Genomic DNA, 18,050 nt, shown 5'->3' with positions numbered 1-18,050 from the left:
TGTACCATGGCTGGATTTGTATCCAACTACTCTCTTCCAGGTGGCTACCTGGTAGTGAGAGTGGGAGAACAATTCCATCTGCGCTGTGTGTGTGTGCATTGTCGCCTGCCTGGTGGCCCTGTGAGCCTAAGTGCGCGGTGCCAACACTGTGGCACCTATTATCTGTGGCCTGCCAGCCCTGTGTCTGCAGAGCTATATGTGCCTACCTCGCGAGCCGTCACCCCGACGGGGGCGGTTCCATTCCTGTTTTCAGCCACGGATGCTTTGGGCCCATGCGCCTTTATAGATGTGTGCGTAAGCGTTAGTGGTTCCATGCCACGTAATCCTACCTCAGCTGCGGTAGCGGACCCTGTGGTGGGCCCATGTGCCCTATAACGGCCAGTCCGGCCTACAACGATGGTACACATGGTCCCGGGCTTGGGATCGGTACCTCTCAACACCGACAAGGTTGAGTTTACTGCCCCAAGGATGTCGGGTGTGAGTCCCCTGGTGACCGCGGAACATGGTAGCTCCATAAGCCTGGTTGCCTGGGCGATTGGCTTGACCCGTCATCGCGTCGTGGCGGAGGTGTCCCCCCCTAGATGAAGATCTCTACCAGGTGGACCCTGCGGAAGAGAGATCTTCCTGTACCTGTCCATCCCTGATGAGTCCCGGTCCAGAGGCGTCCTTCCACGAGGCTGCGGAGGTTCCGGAGCGTCTGCCGAGATCTGCCATCCCAGATGACGTTGAAGCTGTCCGTATGCTGCCTGCGGAGGAACTAGTAGACCTCTCATACCTTGATGTGGGTGAGCCGTCCAACTCTTACCTTTCAGCTGCTCCAGTTGCTGCCTATGGCCTTGAGGCACCGGGTGTGGCCTCGTCCGGTGCGCAGCTTCCGGTCTCGGTGACGAGCTTCCGGTCCCACTGGAAATTACGTCATCAGCAGCGTGAGCTGCTCCAGTGGTCTCGCGAGACTGGCGCGCAGCTATGACGTCACCAAAATGGCAGCCGCGGAGCCGGTCGCACCACCGCTGGGCCCAGAAGTGGTGAGTGTGGGCCTGCCCCCGACAGAAGTCACCAGCCTGGTGAAGGCTGACTGTACCACGGAGAAGCGTGTCCCTGCAGGGCGGGGAAAGGGTCATCGCGTGACCGCATCCCAGGCAAAGTCCACAGTTGAAAGGAAAGGGAAGCCGCTTTCCATACCCCAGTTAATGGACGTATTTAAGCCCCATTCACCGGCCCTAGTAATAGATGTCCGTCTGTCACAACCCTGTGTTGGACATTCAGGACTGCGCTCAGGCCCATTCTACCCCTGCCACAGCCCCATCATCACCTTGTGGTTCACAAAGAGTATCACATGTAGATCCTACTGTACAGCCTTTTGTGCTAACCAGGTTTCCAGAGGATGTGAAAGAGGGAAGATGGTTGAGTGAAAGCTCTGAGGAGTCTAAGGGAGAAATAACTGTATCCCGATGTATTAATAGGCCAGGGAGTAGAGGATCCTATAATTCATTTAGGTGGTCCTCGGGATCTCTGTCAGAGGTGTCTATAACAATATCTTCAACCTCTGTATCATGTAATGCCCTTTCACCTGTGCATACCACATCTGATAGCGCAGGATCTGAGCTCCTATCACCTGACCAATGTTATTGGTGGTATCCTCTGTTCCAGGGGTATGCTCCTGAGTTAAAGTATACGAGGTTCATCCTGCGGAGTGGGTTTATAGTTGAGAATTGGTGAGGGGAAGGTGCCTGCACTATGGAGGAGTCAGCTGACTCTCTGTAAGAGAGAGAGAGCAAGATTAAATTGGAAGTACGCATCCCTAAGGGCTCTGGAAGTGAATACAAGACGTTCAAGAGTTTAGAGGGAAAAGGCAGGAGGGAGACAGGTCGATAGTTAGAAAGACAGGTGGGGTCAAGCTTCCTGTTTTTGAGTAATGGTATAAGTGTTGCATGTTTGAAGGAGGAGGAAAAGGTAACAGAGTAGCGGGAGGAGTTAAAAATATGTGTGAGCATAGGGATTATAGTAGGAGCAAGAGGTTTTAGGAGATGGGAGGGAATAGGGTCAAGAGGAAAAGTGGTAGATGGAGAAGAGGAGAGCAGCAGTGCCACATCCTCCTCTGTGACCGCGGAAAAAGAGTCAAGGAAGGCAGGAGGAGAGTTAGGAAGAGGTGTTGGATGGAAGGAGGAAACAGAGGGGATGTCTGATGTATGGATTCCACCTTTTCCTTGAAATAGTTAGCAAAGTCCTGAGGTGAGATGGAGGAGGAAGAAGAGGCAGCTGAGGGTTGTCTGAGTAGGGAGTCAAAGACAGAGAATAGTCGGCATGGGTTAGACTTGTGCGTGTTGATTAATAAAGAAAATTAGGGTTGTTTAGCCTGAGAGAGGGCAGAGTTGAACCAGGATAGCATAAATTTGTAGTGAAGGAAGTCTGCGTGAGTGTGAGATTTCCTCCAGAGGCGTTTAGAGCAGGGGTGAGCAAACTTTTTATGCCGAGCCCCCTTTTTCATCCATGAAATTTCTCGGGCCCCCCCTGCCTGATGTAATCAAAATCACATGAAAAAAAAAAAACCTTTATTAAATGGTATACAATGTAAATACAAATATGTCTAAATACTTACATATTTCAACAGCTCGCGCTTGCAAAATTAGGCTGTGTCCACGCTGCCGCTGAGAGCGGTGACATCACCAACTCTCCAAGCATGAGCACAGGGTGTCCTGCATAATTTTGCAAGGGTGGATCGGGGCTATTTGTGTGTGTGTGTGTGTGTGTGTGTGGCTGTGTGTGTGTATTGACTGCTGCTGAGCGTGCTTCAAAGCCAATTTTGTTTGTCTCCCCAAGCGCCAAGCTTGGGAGAGCGTACGTGCACAAAGGCAATACTTTGGGGGGCGGGGGTGTGGCATTCCTCCACCTCTTTACTACCTCCCTTCCCTCTCTCCCCCACCCCCCTTTATTTTCCCTTCCCACTCCCATTTTTCCTTCTCCCATTTGCCTTTTTATTCTCCCTGCTCTTTGGCTTGCTTTCCCCAGTGTCATCCAAACTCCTACCCACAGTATTATGTATTTATTTTTTTCCGTTTTCAATGTTGTGTTTTCACTTTTTTTTAAATTATTTCTGTACATTGATAGTATGATTGATATAGTTGCAGCCTACCCTTTCACTTGCAGAGGATCGCAGCGAAGCAGGTTCCCAGCAGAGGAGAGCAGAAACACAGCGCTATTGCAGGGCAGACACCGGAAGGAGGGGAGTTTGACATCACAGCACTGGGGCGTGCTCATCCCCCATACCTCCGAAGCCCCCGCGCGTGCACACACACACCATCACGTGGCCGCTATCTTGTTCGTCAGCTCCTTCGCCTGCCCACGCACAGCTTCTTCACCTGCCCGCGCACAGCTTCTTCACCTGCCCTCCTGCGCAGATATTCTTCACCTGCCCTCCCACGACCAGCTTCTTCACCTGCCCTCCCGCGCAGATATTCTTCACCTGCCCTCCCACAACCAGCTTCTTCACCTGCCCTCCCGCACAAAGCTTCTTCATCTGCCCTCCCGCGCACAGCTTCTTCACCTGCCCTCCCGCGCACAGCTTCTTCACCTGCCCTCCCGCGCAGATATTCTTCACCTGCCCTCCCACGACCAGCTTCTTCACCTGCCCTCCCGTGCACAGCTTCTTCACCTGGCCTCCCACGACCAGCTTCTTCACCTGCCCTCCCACGCAGATATTCTTCACCTGCCCTCCCACACACAGCTTCTTCACCTGCCCTCCCATGCACAGCTTCTTCACCTGCCCTCCCGCGCACAGCTTCTTCACCTGCCCTCCCGCGCAAAGCTTATTCACCTGCCCTTCCGCACACAGCTTCTTCACCTGACCTCCCACGCAGATATTCTTCACCTGCCCTCCCACGACCAGCTTCTTCACCTGCCCTCCCGTGCACAGCTTCTTCACCTGCCCTCCCACGACCAGCTTCTTCACCTGCCCTCCCACGCAGATATTCGTCACCTGCCCTCCCACGCACAGCTTCTTCAACTGCCCTCCCGCGCAGATATTCTTCACCTGCCCTCCCACGACCAGCTTCTTCACCTGCCCTCCCGCGCACAGCTTCTTCACCTGCCCTCCCGCGCACAGCTTCTTAACCTGCCCTCCCACGACCAGCTTCTTCACCTGCCCTCCCACGCAGATATTCTTCACCTGCCCTCCCACGCACAGCTTCTTCACCTGCCCTCCCATGCACAGCTTCTTCACCTGCCCTCCCGCGCACAGCTTCTTCACCTGCCCTCCCGCGCAAAGCTTATTCACCTGCCCTTCCGCACACAGCTTCTTCACCTGACCTCCCACGCAGATATTCTTCACCTGCCCTCCCATGCACAGCTTCTTCACCTGCCCTCCCGCGCAAAGCTTATTCACCTGCCCTTCCGCACACAGCTTCTTCACCTGACCTCCCACGCAGTTATTCTTCACCTGCCCTCCCACGACCAGCTTCTTCACCTGCCCTCCCACACACAGCTTCTTCACCTGCCCTCCCGCACACAGCTTCTTCACCTGCCCTCCCATGCACAGCTTCTTCACCTGCCCTCCCACGACCAGCTTCTTCACCTGCCCTCCCAAGACCAGCTTCTTCACCTGCCCTCCCGCGCACAGCTTCTTCACCTGCCCTCCCACGCACAGCTTCTTCACCTGCCCTCCCGCGCACAGCTTCTTCACCTGCCCTCCCACGCACAGCTTCTTCACCTGCCCTCCCGCGCACAGCTTCTTCACCTGCCCTCCCGCGCACAGTTTCTTCACCTGCCCTCCCACGCACAGCTTCTTCACCTGCCCTCCCATGCACAGCTTCTTCGCCTGCCCTTCCGCACACAGCTTCTTCGCCTGCCCGCGCACAACTTCTTCGCCTGCCCGCCTCCGCACAGCTTCTTCGCCTGCCCGCGCACAACTTCTTCCCCTGCCCGCGCACAACTTCTTCCCCTGCCCGCGCACAACTTCTTCCCCTGCCCGTGCATAACACAGACACAGCACACATACACAATCACAACACACACTCAATCACAACACACACACAATCACAACCGACACAACACACACACTCAATCACAACACACACACCACACACACACACAATCACAACACACACACTCAATCACAACCCACACACAATCGCAACACACACACACAATCACAACATGCACACCAGCACAACACACACACATACTCACAACACACACACCGTCACAACACACACACAAACTCAATCACAACACACACACACCTACCCTTTCACTTGCAGAGGATCGCAGCGAAGCAGGTTCCCAGCAGAGGAGAGCAGGAACACAGCGCTATTGCAGGGCAGACACTGGAAGGAGGGGAGTTTGACATCACAGCACTGGGGCGTGCTCATCCCCCATACCTCCGAAGCCCCCGCGCGTGCACACACACACCATCACGTGGCCGCTATCTTGTTCGTCAGCCCGCGCACAGCTCCTTCGCCTGCCCGCGCACAGCTTCTTCACCTGCCCTCCCGCGCACAGCTTCTTCACCTGGCCTCCCGCGCAGATATTCTTCACCTGCCCTCCCACGACCAGCTTCTTCATCTGCCCTCCCACGTACAGCGTTTTCACCTGCCCTCCCGCGCACAGCTTCTTCACCTGCCCTCCCGCGCACAGCTTCTTCACCTGCCCTCCCGCGCACAGCTTCTTCACCTGCCCTCCCATGCATAGCTTCTTCACCTGCCCTCCCATGCACAGCTTCTTCACCTGCCCTCCCACGCACAGCGTTTTCACCTGCCCTCCCGCGCAGATATTCTTCACCTGCCCTCCCATGCACAGCTTCTTCACCTGCCCTCCCACGCACAGCGTTTTCACCTGCCCTCCCGCGCAGATATTCTTCACCTGCCCTTCCACGACCAGCTTCTTCACCTGCCCTCCCGCGCAGATATTCTTCACCTGCCCTCCCACGACCAGCTTCTTCACCTGCCCTCCTGCACACAGCTTCTTCACCTGCCCTCCCATGCACAGCTTCTTCACCTGCCCTCTCGCGCACAGCTTCTTCACCTGCCCTCCCATGCACAGCTTCTTCACCTGCCCTCCCGCGCAGATATTCTTCACCTGCCCTCCCACGACCAGCTTTTTCACCTGCCCTCCCGCGCAGATATTCTTCACCTGCCCTCCCGCGCACAGCTTCTTCACCTGCCCTCCCGCGCATATATTCTTCACCTGCCCTCCCGCGCAGATATTCTTCACCTGCCCTCCCACGACCAGCTTCTTCACCTGCCCTCCCGTGCACAGCTTCTTCACCTGCCCTCCCGCGCACAGCTTCTTCACCTGCCCTCCCATGCACAGCTTCTTCACCTGCCCTCCCGCGCACAGCTTCTTCACCTGCCCTCCCGCGCACAGCTTCTTCACCTGCCCTCCCGCGCACAGCTTCTTCACCTGCCCTCCCATGCACAGCTTCTTCACCTGCCCTCCCATGCACAGCTTCTTCACCTGCCCTCCCGCGCACAGCTTCTTCACCTGCCCTCCCACGCACAGCTTCTTCACCTGCCCTCCCATGCACAGCTTCTTCACCTGCCCTCCCATGCACAGCGTTTTCACCTGCCCTCCCGCACACAGCTTCTTCACCTGCCCTCCCGCGCACAGCTTCTTCACCTGCCCGCGCACAACTTCTTCGCCTAACCCGCCCGCGCACAACTTCTTCCCCTGCCCACGCACAACTTCTTCCCCTGCCCGCGCACAACTTCTTCCCCTGCCCGCGCATAACACAGACACAGCACACATACACAATCACAACACACACTCAATCACAACACACACACAATCACAACCGACACAACACACACACACAATCACAACACACACACTCAATCACAACCCACACACAATCGCAACGCACACGCACAAGCACAACACACAAGCACAACACACACACAAGCACAACACACACACGCACTCACAACACACACACTGACAACACACACACAAACTCAATCACAACACACACACACTCAATCACAACACACAGGCACAACACACACTCACAACACACACTCAATCACAGCACCCACACAGCACACATAATCACAACACACACTCATATCACAACACACACTCATAAGTCATACACTTTCACCTGGGAGTACTAAGCATGCTCCGGTGGGGAAACAGACAGGGGGAGGAGGAGGGGATGTCTGTGTGCAGAGAGAAGCCCCGCCCCCGCAGCACAGAGAAAGAAGCAGACAGCACAGAGAAGCCCCGCCCCCACAGCAAGCCACAGAAAAGCAGCAGCATGGAGCTACGCCGCCTGTGCACAGCATCTGCCCGCCCCCAGGTTTCGCCTCACGCAGCCTGCGCCCCCCCTAAATAATCTTACGCGCCTCAGTTTGTGCACTGCTGGTTTAGAAGAACGAGTGGAGGAACGTAGCATGCCCGTGTCAGAATTTAGCCAGAGTCTGGGATCAGAAGGGCGAGAACGGCAGAGAGAAAGCAGGGAATGTTGATCAAGAGAGGAGGATACGGCAAAGTTGTAGTTCTTGATCAGGTTGTCATGGTCTGGAGCAGGGCTGAGAGAGGAGAGAGAGGAGTGTAAAGTAGAAACAAAAGCTTGTAAGTTCATAGAGCGCAGGAATCTGCAGAAGCGAGGGGTAGATGGAGATGGAAAAGGGGACAAGAGAGAGAAAGAAAATGAGATGAGATGATGGCCAGAGAAAGGAATGGGGGGAAATGGAGAAAACACAGAGAGAAAAGTTTTTAGTGAAAACCAGGTCTAGGTAGTGGCCATCCTTGTGGGTGCTGGCTGCAGTCCACTGTTAAAGGCCAAAAGAAGAGGTTAGAGAGAGAAAGCGGGAGGCCCAAGGGAGAGAGGGGTCATCAATATGGCAGTTGAAGTCCCCAAGGAGAAGAACAGGGGAGTCTGAGGAGAGAGAGAATGAGAGCCAGGATTCAAAGTGAGAGAGAAAGACAGAAGGGGGATGAGGCGGGCGATAGATAACCGCCACATGGACAGGGAGAGGGGAGAAAATCTGGAAAGTGTAAGCCTCAAAGGAGAGAAAAGCCAGAGAGGGAGGAATAGGAAGGGTTCGGTAGAGGCAGATAGAGGAGAACAGGAGCCCCACACCTTCACCCCTATCAGGGCGAGGTGTGTGGGAGAAAGAAGGGCCAACATAAGAGAGGGCAGCTACCAGTACAGAGTCAGACTGAGTGAAGCAAGTTTCAGTTATAGCAAAGAGAAGCAGAGAGTGAGAGAGAAAGAAGTCATGCACAGTGAGGAACTTCTTAGAAAGGGAGCGAGCATTCCAAATGGCACAGGAGAATGGAAAAGAGGAGGGAGGGTGAGAGGGGGTGGGTATGACTTTGTTTGTTGTACTTATTGTAATATAATTCCCTGTACTGTATCCTTAGTAAAACTCTGAGTACAGCCGTGGACGCTATATAAATAAGGCTATACATACATACAAATGCCAGCATTATCTTGAAATCAAGTTGATCAAAAGTCAGATGAAGTGTTGTTTTAAGACTCTCCAGCCAGAGGAGAGTGGAAGTGATAGAGCAATAAATAACCCCAATTCAAAACCAGAAATCCAAAATTAGAAACCACAATGGCTCAGAACATTGTGTAGCAGTCTATGAATGATTAAAAAAACCTGCATCTTGTATTCAAGGTCATGCAGAGGATGAATGTCATCCAAGAATCTTCACTGGACCAGAGTAATAAGACGCGAGGGCCCAGAGAAGCAATCTGGAATTAGACAGAGATTTTCATTAAAAGATTGAATTTAATTCCAAATACACATTTGATATAAGCTGGAGGAGGGGTGGGTTACTACCACAATTCTATTTTGCCTGAAATTTTTATTTTGGCTTTCCCTCCTTTGAATTGCACTGTCTGTCATGTGTTAGAAAACATGGAATCAATCAAATAGATGTATAAGCAGAAAAGGTGTGATACCAGCACGCTAGTGTAATTAATTTAAAGTGAAATCTAATGAAAGCTGAAAATGTGCCAGTAATTTTAGACTTCTGAAATTTTGGCAAGATCACAATGAAAAGTGTATTTATGAGAGTAAAGGAAACATTTGGAACCTATTATATGCTTGTTCTGGTAAGTACTTCTCTTTCTTGCTTTTCTATCATGTGAACACTCTTTTTGACAAAATCCTAAAACAATTTAATCTGATCTATTTAGACATGTAGATTAACTTGTCACTTCTGCAAATTGCACCTCTATATGTCTTTATGAATCCAGCGATTCATTCATTTCATGGATACTACGGAGGTTGTAAGCATAGGAAATTTGAATACCACATTTGTCACTTTTAAGTCCTGACAGCACAGTTCAATGAAAGAAGAACATAGATTTGATATATTTTCAAGAATAAATTAACACCTGAGGGGATTTAAAGGGGCGTTGCGTGGAAATCTGTAGCATAAGAGATCTGGAGAATAGGAATACAGAGAAAATAAAACTTTGAAAGTGTAACTTCATCTCTGAATTAAATAACATGTTTAGGGTGTAAAAATGAGTCGGAAATCTAGGGTTTATTAGCAAACCTTGTTGAGAAAATAGGTTTGTTTTCCACAGTTCTTATTCAATGGAATGTTCCTTATTAGTGTATTCACAAGAATGAGTAGCTGTTTTTGCCAAATTGAGAGATTTAAATAAAATATCAGTGATTCGTTAAAGAAGCAATCCCACCTACAATTTTTTTTGTCTACAATTTTACCGTGAGACCCTTGGAGCTCATTGGTGCCCCCCCCCCCCCCATTCTGTATTGGTGAGCTCAAGTGGACGGGGATTCCATTTGACAAATTGGAGAAACAATATGGCCACCAGGGTCAGGTTTTGCTCAGGTGGCCAATAGAAAAGCTGCAATGTCTATGTTTGTAATACGCCACAATATTTGTATTTTTTTTTTTTTATAACTTTATATTTGTATTTTTTTTAATGAAAAGCTGGCGCAAAAAAGACGGACAAATTTCTCCAGAACCAGGAGATTTCTGGATGTCGAGCCACCGATCAGCTCAGTGGGACCCCCGTCTCATGATGTAGTTCTCACAATCTGATTGGCTGAAGTACCATGTGACGACAGCCATGTTGGATTTTGTGACTTCATGTTAAAGGGATATGAAGTACAGCCATTCTGATTAGCTGGCTTCAGTCCCTTTACATGACGTCACATAAAAAAAGGGCACATGATTTTCTCAGCCAATCAGATGGCGTATGAACCATTTGCCGTCTAATTTGAGCTCAAGAAGCCGACGGGTCAACATCGTGGATTTAACATGGGGTTATTGGATTAACAGATGAAGACAGAAGATAAAAACAGAAGATAAAGAAAATAAAGAAATAATCACAGATGAAGAAAGAAGAAGACGAGAGAAGATTAAAGAAAGAAGAATTTTGTTATCTGTTCCGGATCTTCACGGTGGATGGCGTTGGATTGAGTTTCATGATGTCACGGTACAAGAGCTAGCTGGTTCCCCAGGATTCGGAGGGCCAACGCTTCTAAAGGTAAGATAAATATTGAAAGTATGTACTTTTATTTTTACAGGTTTTTTTATTAGATTTTTTTTTTTTAATATTTTTCATTACCCATTGATTGCTAATGTATTAATCTGTGCCTGTTTAGGGTACAGATTAATACAGTGGTAGCCAATGCATTTTTGGCCAAATGTATTTCTTCTATTGGCTGTTATATTCTCTATTTCTGTTTATTGTTTAGATTAAATTGTTTTGAATTGTGATGGCTTGTTTATTGTTTTTTTGACAGATTTGTTAGCGTTTTTATTTAATTATGTATTTTGTTGGATACTGGTTTTAATTTGTGTGTTGCCTAGTGGTTGTATTAATTAATTGTTGTGTTGGTTACTGCTTTTATGTATTAAATGTATTGTTTGGCTAGTGATATGATTTATGTAATTGTTTGCCTAGTGGTTTTATTTCTTTAATTGATTAACTAGTGATTTTATTTAGGTAATTGCTTGGTTGGCTAGTGATTTTAACTTTTGTTTCTGGGGGTTTAGGTGCTTGTTGTATATGTTTTATTATTGTCTATTTTGGACATTCATGCTTTTGTATTAGGATGACCATTGACTGTTATAGTAGCTTATGCCCATATTGTATTGGTATGATATATTTCTATGCCAATCAATGGGTACAGGGTGGGTATAGTGGGTCCGGGGTGGGTAGTTAGGCCTCCCGGGTGGGTAGTGCGAGAGTGTGGGTTAACCCCCTAATTACTATAGTGGTTATTAACCGCTAGGTGATTAAAGGGTTAGGGGCCATTAGATTGTATTTTTTTATGGCAGGGGTAAGTAGAGTGGTTTTATTTACATTATTTATGCGGGCTGGCTAATGTTTTGTTTAATAATGGGCAAATTATCTATTATCCATATCTGGATAATAGTTAGTTTGCACATTACTGTACTGTATGTGTTTGGGAGGTGGAGGTGTATTTATTGAAATGTAGGCCATCTTTATTTTTTTTTTACAACACGAATTGTACCGCAGGCCAGCGGGGACCACCCGGGGAACCCCACTGGCCTATGTTATCAATCGTGTGTTCAAATAAATAAATAATGGTTTTATGTGGGGGCACAGGGGGTGGGTTGTTTATTGGTGCTTACTACATATTTTAATTTTATTACAAGTGTAGGTGAGCAGGTGGTCTCAGGAGCAGAACCACATTATTTTCAGGTCCATGGACCCCTGCTTCCTGAGATACAGGTCCAGTTATGGGGTGCCAGTATCTCCTATGCATGTAAATGACCCACGTCACGTGACCGGTTCTGCTCCGGAATCCCCTGCTCATCTACACTAGTAATAAAATTTAAATTACATTTTTTTTTATGTCGGCCGAGAGAGGAAGCTCTCTCTCTCTGCAGCAGAATCAACTCACCGGGTGAGCCCTTTTTAGAGGGACGATTTTGTCGCCAACTACTTGCCATGTTTGAAAATGTTTCTATCACTGGTATTCGGGGCTTTCTGCATACCGTGATACTAACGCTGTCAAAAATGGCGAATTAAAAATCGGACTTTACTGCATGAGGCCCATAATGTTAGTTTCTTTCCCTCCAAGTCATGTACTGCTTTTTAAAAATAAACACCACCATTGTAACCACAGACTGCACAGGGCTACAGGTAGAGCTCAATTTTGACCCCCGGCACTTCATTTTTCAAATGCTTATATCTTCTGGATAAAGCAATGGATTGTAATATAAACAGCATCGAGACAGCACAAAGAGATCTCTTAAAGTAAGTAAAATTGTTTCTTGGAATCCAAGATCTATCCTCTAGAAGCAGGAGTGACCAACTCCAGTCCACAAGGGCCATCAACAGATCATGTTTTAAAGATATCCCTGCTTCAGCACAGGTGTCTGAATCAGTGTCTCTGTCAACAACTGAGCCACCTGTGCTGAAGTTGGGATATCCATAAAAACTGACCTATTAGGGGCTCTTGAGAACTGGAGTTGGCCAGGGATACATGAAGTAGCGTTAGCTATGAAACGCGTAGGATAAGTGTACTGCCCGATATCAGCCCTTGTTTTCCTGCTTGGTGGCTTAACTGTGGCTTCTGGGAGTGTCCCCATTGTTTTGGTGCGACTGGGACTTTGCTCCGTACCGGACTGATTCCACGTACCACGTCTACGGATGGGACTCTGACTCACGTCGCCGTGACGTCATCTGGATGCGACGGGGTACTCCAGTGAGACCACACATGCCAATACCATCGGGAGGAATCTTCCCCTTACGAGGCTGTTCCACCGGACTTATGGTGAACAAAAGCGCACTAGCAAAAACGGAGCAGGTTCTAATAGGGACAATCATGTGAAAAAGCATAGTGCGCATGGATTGGCAAATTCCAATAATAAATGTCCTCTTTTCATTTCGCAATTTAATAAACAAAGTGGAAAAATCAACTCTTTTATCTCCAGACATTGGAATGTCCTATCCATGGACCCTGTCCTCAAAAAATATGTTGAATCTGGCCCTGCTTTTGTATACCGTAAAGCGAGAACAATTGGATCATATGTTTCCCCAAGTGACCTAATTACTCCTGGTTCTGATAGACCTTATATCACCAGGGGTTCCTTTAAATGTGGTTCCTGTAATGTATGTAAACATATGAAGCCGGCAAAAAGTTTTTTACAAGATGTCTTGCCGCAGTCACATGATGGGATAAAATCTAAAATCAAGGAATTTTATATTAATAGTTTTATAAATTGTAAAAGTCAATTTGTTGTATATCTCATAACATGTGGCTGCGGCAAAAGATATGTGGGAAGAACGATTAGAGCTCTTAAGGTCAGGATGTTAGAGCATTTAAGGCTCATTAGATTGAAAGATACAAATCATCCTGTTTCTAAACACTTCACAGAATGTGGTCAAGGAGGGATCAGGAATTTCTCTTTTTTGGTCATTGAATTGGTCAATTGTAAACCTAGAGGAGGTGATCGCGTCAATCTTCTGAACCGTAGGGAGGCGTATTGGATCTTCATTCTCCAAACGCGCTTCCCTATGGGTCTGAAAATTGATTGGCAGCTAACCCATTTTCTGTAATATACTATTCATCTTTGTTTATGAAAGTAATAATTTTGGATAATAATAATTGGATTTTGATCAAATTAACATTGATTAAGTTCTTACAGTATACAGTATACTTGTTTTCTTACGTTTTGTGTATACTTTAGAGGTATTATAGAATGCTGTTTATGTGTTACTTTAAGTTATATTATCCCTGGTCTTTAGGTTTCATTACACATATTTTGTGTTTTACATGTTTTTTGTGTCATTTATATGTTTTTAAATTATGACATTTGGTTGTTATCTATTGTGGTTATGTATGTTTTTTTATCCTTAATTTTTCTTTTTATGATTAGATAAAGAGGCCAGCTACTTGTTCTTGGCTCATATATTTTTCCCTTATGGATTAGAATGTTCCCCTTTTTTTCTAATTTTTGTGATTTTTATGTTCTTGACATTGCAGCGCCGTGTTGCGCATGCGCAATGATTAGCATTGCGTGTGGGCGCCATGGCAACTTGTACTGCATTGAAGGTGGTTGGATTTGTGATATTTCCTCTTGTTTTGCCCTTAACAAACATGGCTACTTTGCTGGTGGGACGTTTTTGCCCTTAGAACGGCACTGGGTCGCTCGGCGCATGCGCAATGACGCGCATTGCGTCATGACATCATCATGTTCCGATTTTTGCCGCGAAACGGCTCACAGGTAAGAGGGTATTTAATGGATGTTATTACATTGTGTTTTATCCTTGAAAAAGAACGCTGTGACGTTCGAAACGCGTTGGATGGGTCTTTTGTCACATTAAAGTGCCCTTTTAATTCATTTTTGATATTGGGTCCTTCCTGCTCCGTTTTTGCTAGTGCGCTTTTGTTCACCATATTTCCTGTATACTGCATATCTGAAGCTGCACAGCCTGCCTGCCACTACCAAGATGTGAGTATTGCTGATGTTCAGGGGAACCTGCCAATGAGACTGAGGGTGAGTGGGCTTGTACCATCTACCACCTGTCTTCAGGAGGATAGTACCCATACCAGTGCATATTAAGTACTATATCATACTTTTTTTTACCTTGGTTAGTGGTTTGGCTTACATTATATATTATACCTGCATTGGAGCGCTTTAGCCTATTTCTTCTATGGTGTTCCACCGGACTGATCGGATCCCTGCAACACTCTGCACCGAGGGCGTGAGGAGGACCCCACGGATCTCCATAGTTGTGACTTCCAGACTTCCAGTGCTTCATGATACCTGTTGCGGAGTGGTAACTTCTTGTGCTGTTTGCACTCAATGCGTTTGTTCTTTTAATCTGATGTACGCCTAATACTTACCTTTATCACAACTGAATTATATTTTGATATACTTCACAATGCGGTTTGCGCTTTTTTTTGTTTCCTGTTTATTCAAGATCTGTATGCATCTAAATCTTAAGGCCATAAATACATATTTACCCTATAGCTGGGTATATATTTTGTAGGAGCAGTCCTGTACTGCGCTTGATGCAGTCATTCAAATACAGTCTTTAAGACCCCCTGGGGCTCAGAGATTTTGTATTTTAGAACATGGGCAAAAATGAAGATTTTAATTAACAACTATAGAGAAGCAGCTCTGGAAAAGAACAGCCATTCAATACCTTCTAATATTTTAGAATGGCATATGGTTCCCCATGAGAAAGTTTAAAGGCTATTGGAATTGATAGCTCACTTACGCAATGAGTGGTGGGCCACATGTTTTGTGGAATTGTGACTTTTTGCATTCCCGTTTTTGACGATAAAACATGTGCCTCACACTACTTGACTACGTTGATACAAGTGAAGAGAATTAAAATAACAGTGTATGTACAGAAGAAAAATATGCTTTTCTTTGTCACTTAATTTTACATTCACATCTTGTGTTAAACAAAATTAGATAGAGATACAAGACCAACAGGTGAATCAAATGTCGAAATAATGCAATTTGTACTTTTTACATCAGGAGATAACATTGCGGCCTTCTATTGGTGACCCTGGTGGCTATGTTTGTAATACGCCACAATATTTGTATTTTTTTAATGAAAAGCTGGCGCAAAAAACAGACACATTTCTCCAGAACCAGGAGGTTCCTGGACGTCGAGCCACCGATCACCTCAGTGGGACCCCCGTCTCAGGTATGATTCATAGGAACATTTTTTTTTTTACAGATGAGATTGCTGCTTTAAAACGTCTGTACAATGAATAGATTAACAATACAATTTACAGGTGCAAATTAGTTTGTTACAGCCTTCACAACAGATGACAAATGTATTTATTAACTTTGTTGCCTATTCTTAAAGGAGAGACGGTAGGAGTAAAACTCTTAGGTGATGCTTCCCTAAGATAAGTCCATGTAAACATGCAAATAGACACAGGTCTCAGCCTATAAAAAGATCCCAGACAGTGTAATTAGATTTCAGAGGAGATGTCCAACAGTGTGAATAAACACATTGAGTTCACTTTATGTATTCACCACGAACTCCCACTTAACCTGCAGGTTAACTAGCCCAATATTTTAGGCACAAAACTAGTAACTCTGCAACATAATAGCATGGTGGCTTTACACATTTGAGTGATACTTTGTATTAAAGTTTTTTTACTCACTTCATTGTTGCATGGATCCTCATGAACTGTCTACCGAAAGCGAGTTGATATAAAATTAAGCTGTAAGGCGGTGCATCTGCTTGTGGGAAAAAGTAAACAGGACTGTTATCAACTAGTTGAAAAAAAATTATTTATTGGCACATTGAGAGCAGCAAGGGAAAAATCTCTTACGCGTTTCACGTTTCACTGCGCTTTATCAAAGAGTATTCATTGATCATTGATTTATATCTATTCTTAAAGGAGGATGAGTTCACATTAAGATGTGCTTTAGTCATTCATATGAGGACATACTAATTCTGTAGGTTACTGTTGTTTATCAGACACCTACCTCTACATCATCTCCCTTAATCTCTCTTGGGATGGGATCAGGGCCGTCTTAGCATATGGGCACGATGGGCAGTTGCCTGAGGGCCCCACAGCATAGGGGGGCCTCACACGCCCGGCCCATGCGTGCCCACCAATGCTTTTCACCCCGCCTGGCACCCCGGCTCGCTCTTAGGGTTGCCAGGTGTCCGGTATTTGCTTCCCCTGTCCGGTATATGAGAAATAATACCGGACATGGGATAGAGCAGGGGGCTGGGCAGCTTCTGATTGGTTGCTGCAGTGTAATTCAGCCAATCGGGAGGTGGCAGGAGCCTGGGGGGTGGGGCCAAAGAGCGGAGGAAAACCATGCTGCAGAGAGGTGAGGCTGTGTCTGTGTGTCTCAGTGTGTGTCTCAGTGTCCTGCCTGTGTGTCTCAGTGTGTCTGTCTACCTGTGTCCTGACTGTGTGTTTCTCAGTGTGTGTCTGTCTATCTGTGTGTAAGTGTATGTGGGTGTCTCAGTGTGTGTGTGTGTTTTAGTATCTCATTGTGTCTCAGTGTCCTGCCTGTGTGTGTGTGTCTCAGTGTGTGTCTGTCTATCTGGGTCCTGTCTGTATATGTGTGTGTCTGTTTATCTGTGTGTGTATGTGTGTATCTGTGTGTGAGTGTATGTGTGTGTCTCAGTGTGTCTGTCTTTCTGTCTGTGTCCTGTGTCCTGCCTGTGTGTGTGTGTGTGTGTGTGTGTGTGTGTGTGTGTGTGTGTGTGTGTGTTTGAGTGAGTGTGTGAGTGAATGTCTCTGTGTGTGTGTGTGTGTGTGTGTCCTTACTTTTCTTTTACTATACTCGAGTGCCCGGTGAAGCTGCTTCCGCCCATACTCAAGACGTCACAGGACGTGACGCATGCGGAAGCAGACGAGCTAGCAGTGAAGTCGGCACATACCCCTTATGTGTACCATCGGCTCTCTCCCACATACTGCTCCTAAATTTCAAATGTGAGCGTACCATACATATGTTTTGTGTGATATGTAATAGATTATTTTTGCATATGTAACCCTGCTTCCTATCGCTAGCAAGCCGCTACTATGTGCTGTGTCACCTGTAGGCTCTCAGGGCCTAAGTCTCTGCCACGGAGAGCCTGGGGTTACTCGCGCAATACTATATTGTGTGCAGCGCCTCCACCTGCGATGGCTCCCACCAGAGGGGGAGTGGTTCCTCGCAGGAAATATACATATATCACTCCACAACGTAGGTAAAACAATCAATGACTTTACTGGCAGGCCATATCGTACACATATGCACATATATATCAACTGGTGTCCCTCCCTAGAGGAGACACAATACACAGCGTCGCGCAGGACGCTACCTCCACCTCCACTGGATGATCCCACCCGTTGTCCCGTAACCCCACACAGTATTACCCCCACACTCAAGTGAGAATGATATGTGTGACTGCGCAGCCACTATGTCCCTTGTGAATATGATAGTAATCGTTGGTGCACTTGTAGGTTACCTGCCGGGCACTCCGGTGCCCGGACCTGCCAAGGAACTTCACAAAGGATCCCGACGTCGACTGTACACCGGAACTACCGTCCGGGGCGATCCCACCCGGATGGCTGATGCAGCAACAGCAAGGGTCTGAGCCCAAACCTCTGCAC

General features: G+C 47.2%; 1 long non-coding RNA gene across 1 annotated transcript; it reads right to left on the bottom strand.

Annotated features, from left to right (window-relative positions):
- Positions 1-8,417: 8,417 nt before the first annotated feature.
- Positions 8,418-16,652, bottom strand: LOC142488508 (uncharacterized). The gene is made up of 3 exons (XR_012799456.1): positions 16,423-16,652; positions 16,095-16,170; positions 8,418-8,698 (listed from the first exon to the last, which is right to left on the bottom strand). It is a non-coding gene; the product is annotated as an uncharacterized LOC142488508 (long non-coding RNA).
- Between the last annotated feature and the right edge of the window lie 1,398 nt (positions 16,653-18,050).

The sequence above is a fragment of the Ascaphus truei genome, chromosome 2 (genome assembly GCF_040206685.1).
Source record: "Ascaphus truei isolate aAscTru1 chromosome 2, aAscTru1.hap1, whole genome shotgun sequence".
Taxonomy (NCBI): Eukaryota; Metazoa; Chordata; class Amphibia; order Anura; family Ascaphidae; genus Ascaphus; species Ascaphus truei.
Note: the sequence above shows the minus strand (reverse complement) of the source record. Positions and strands in the feature narration are given on the sequence as shown.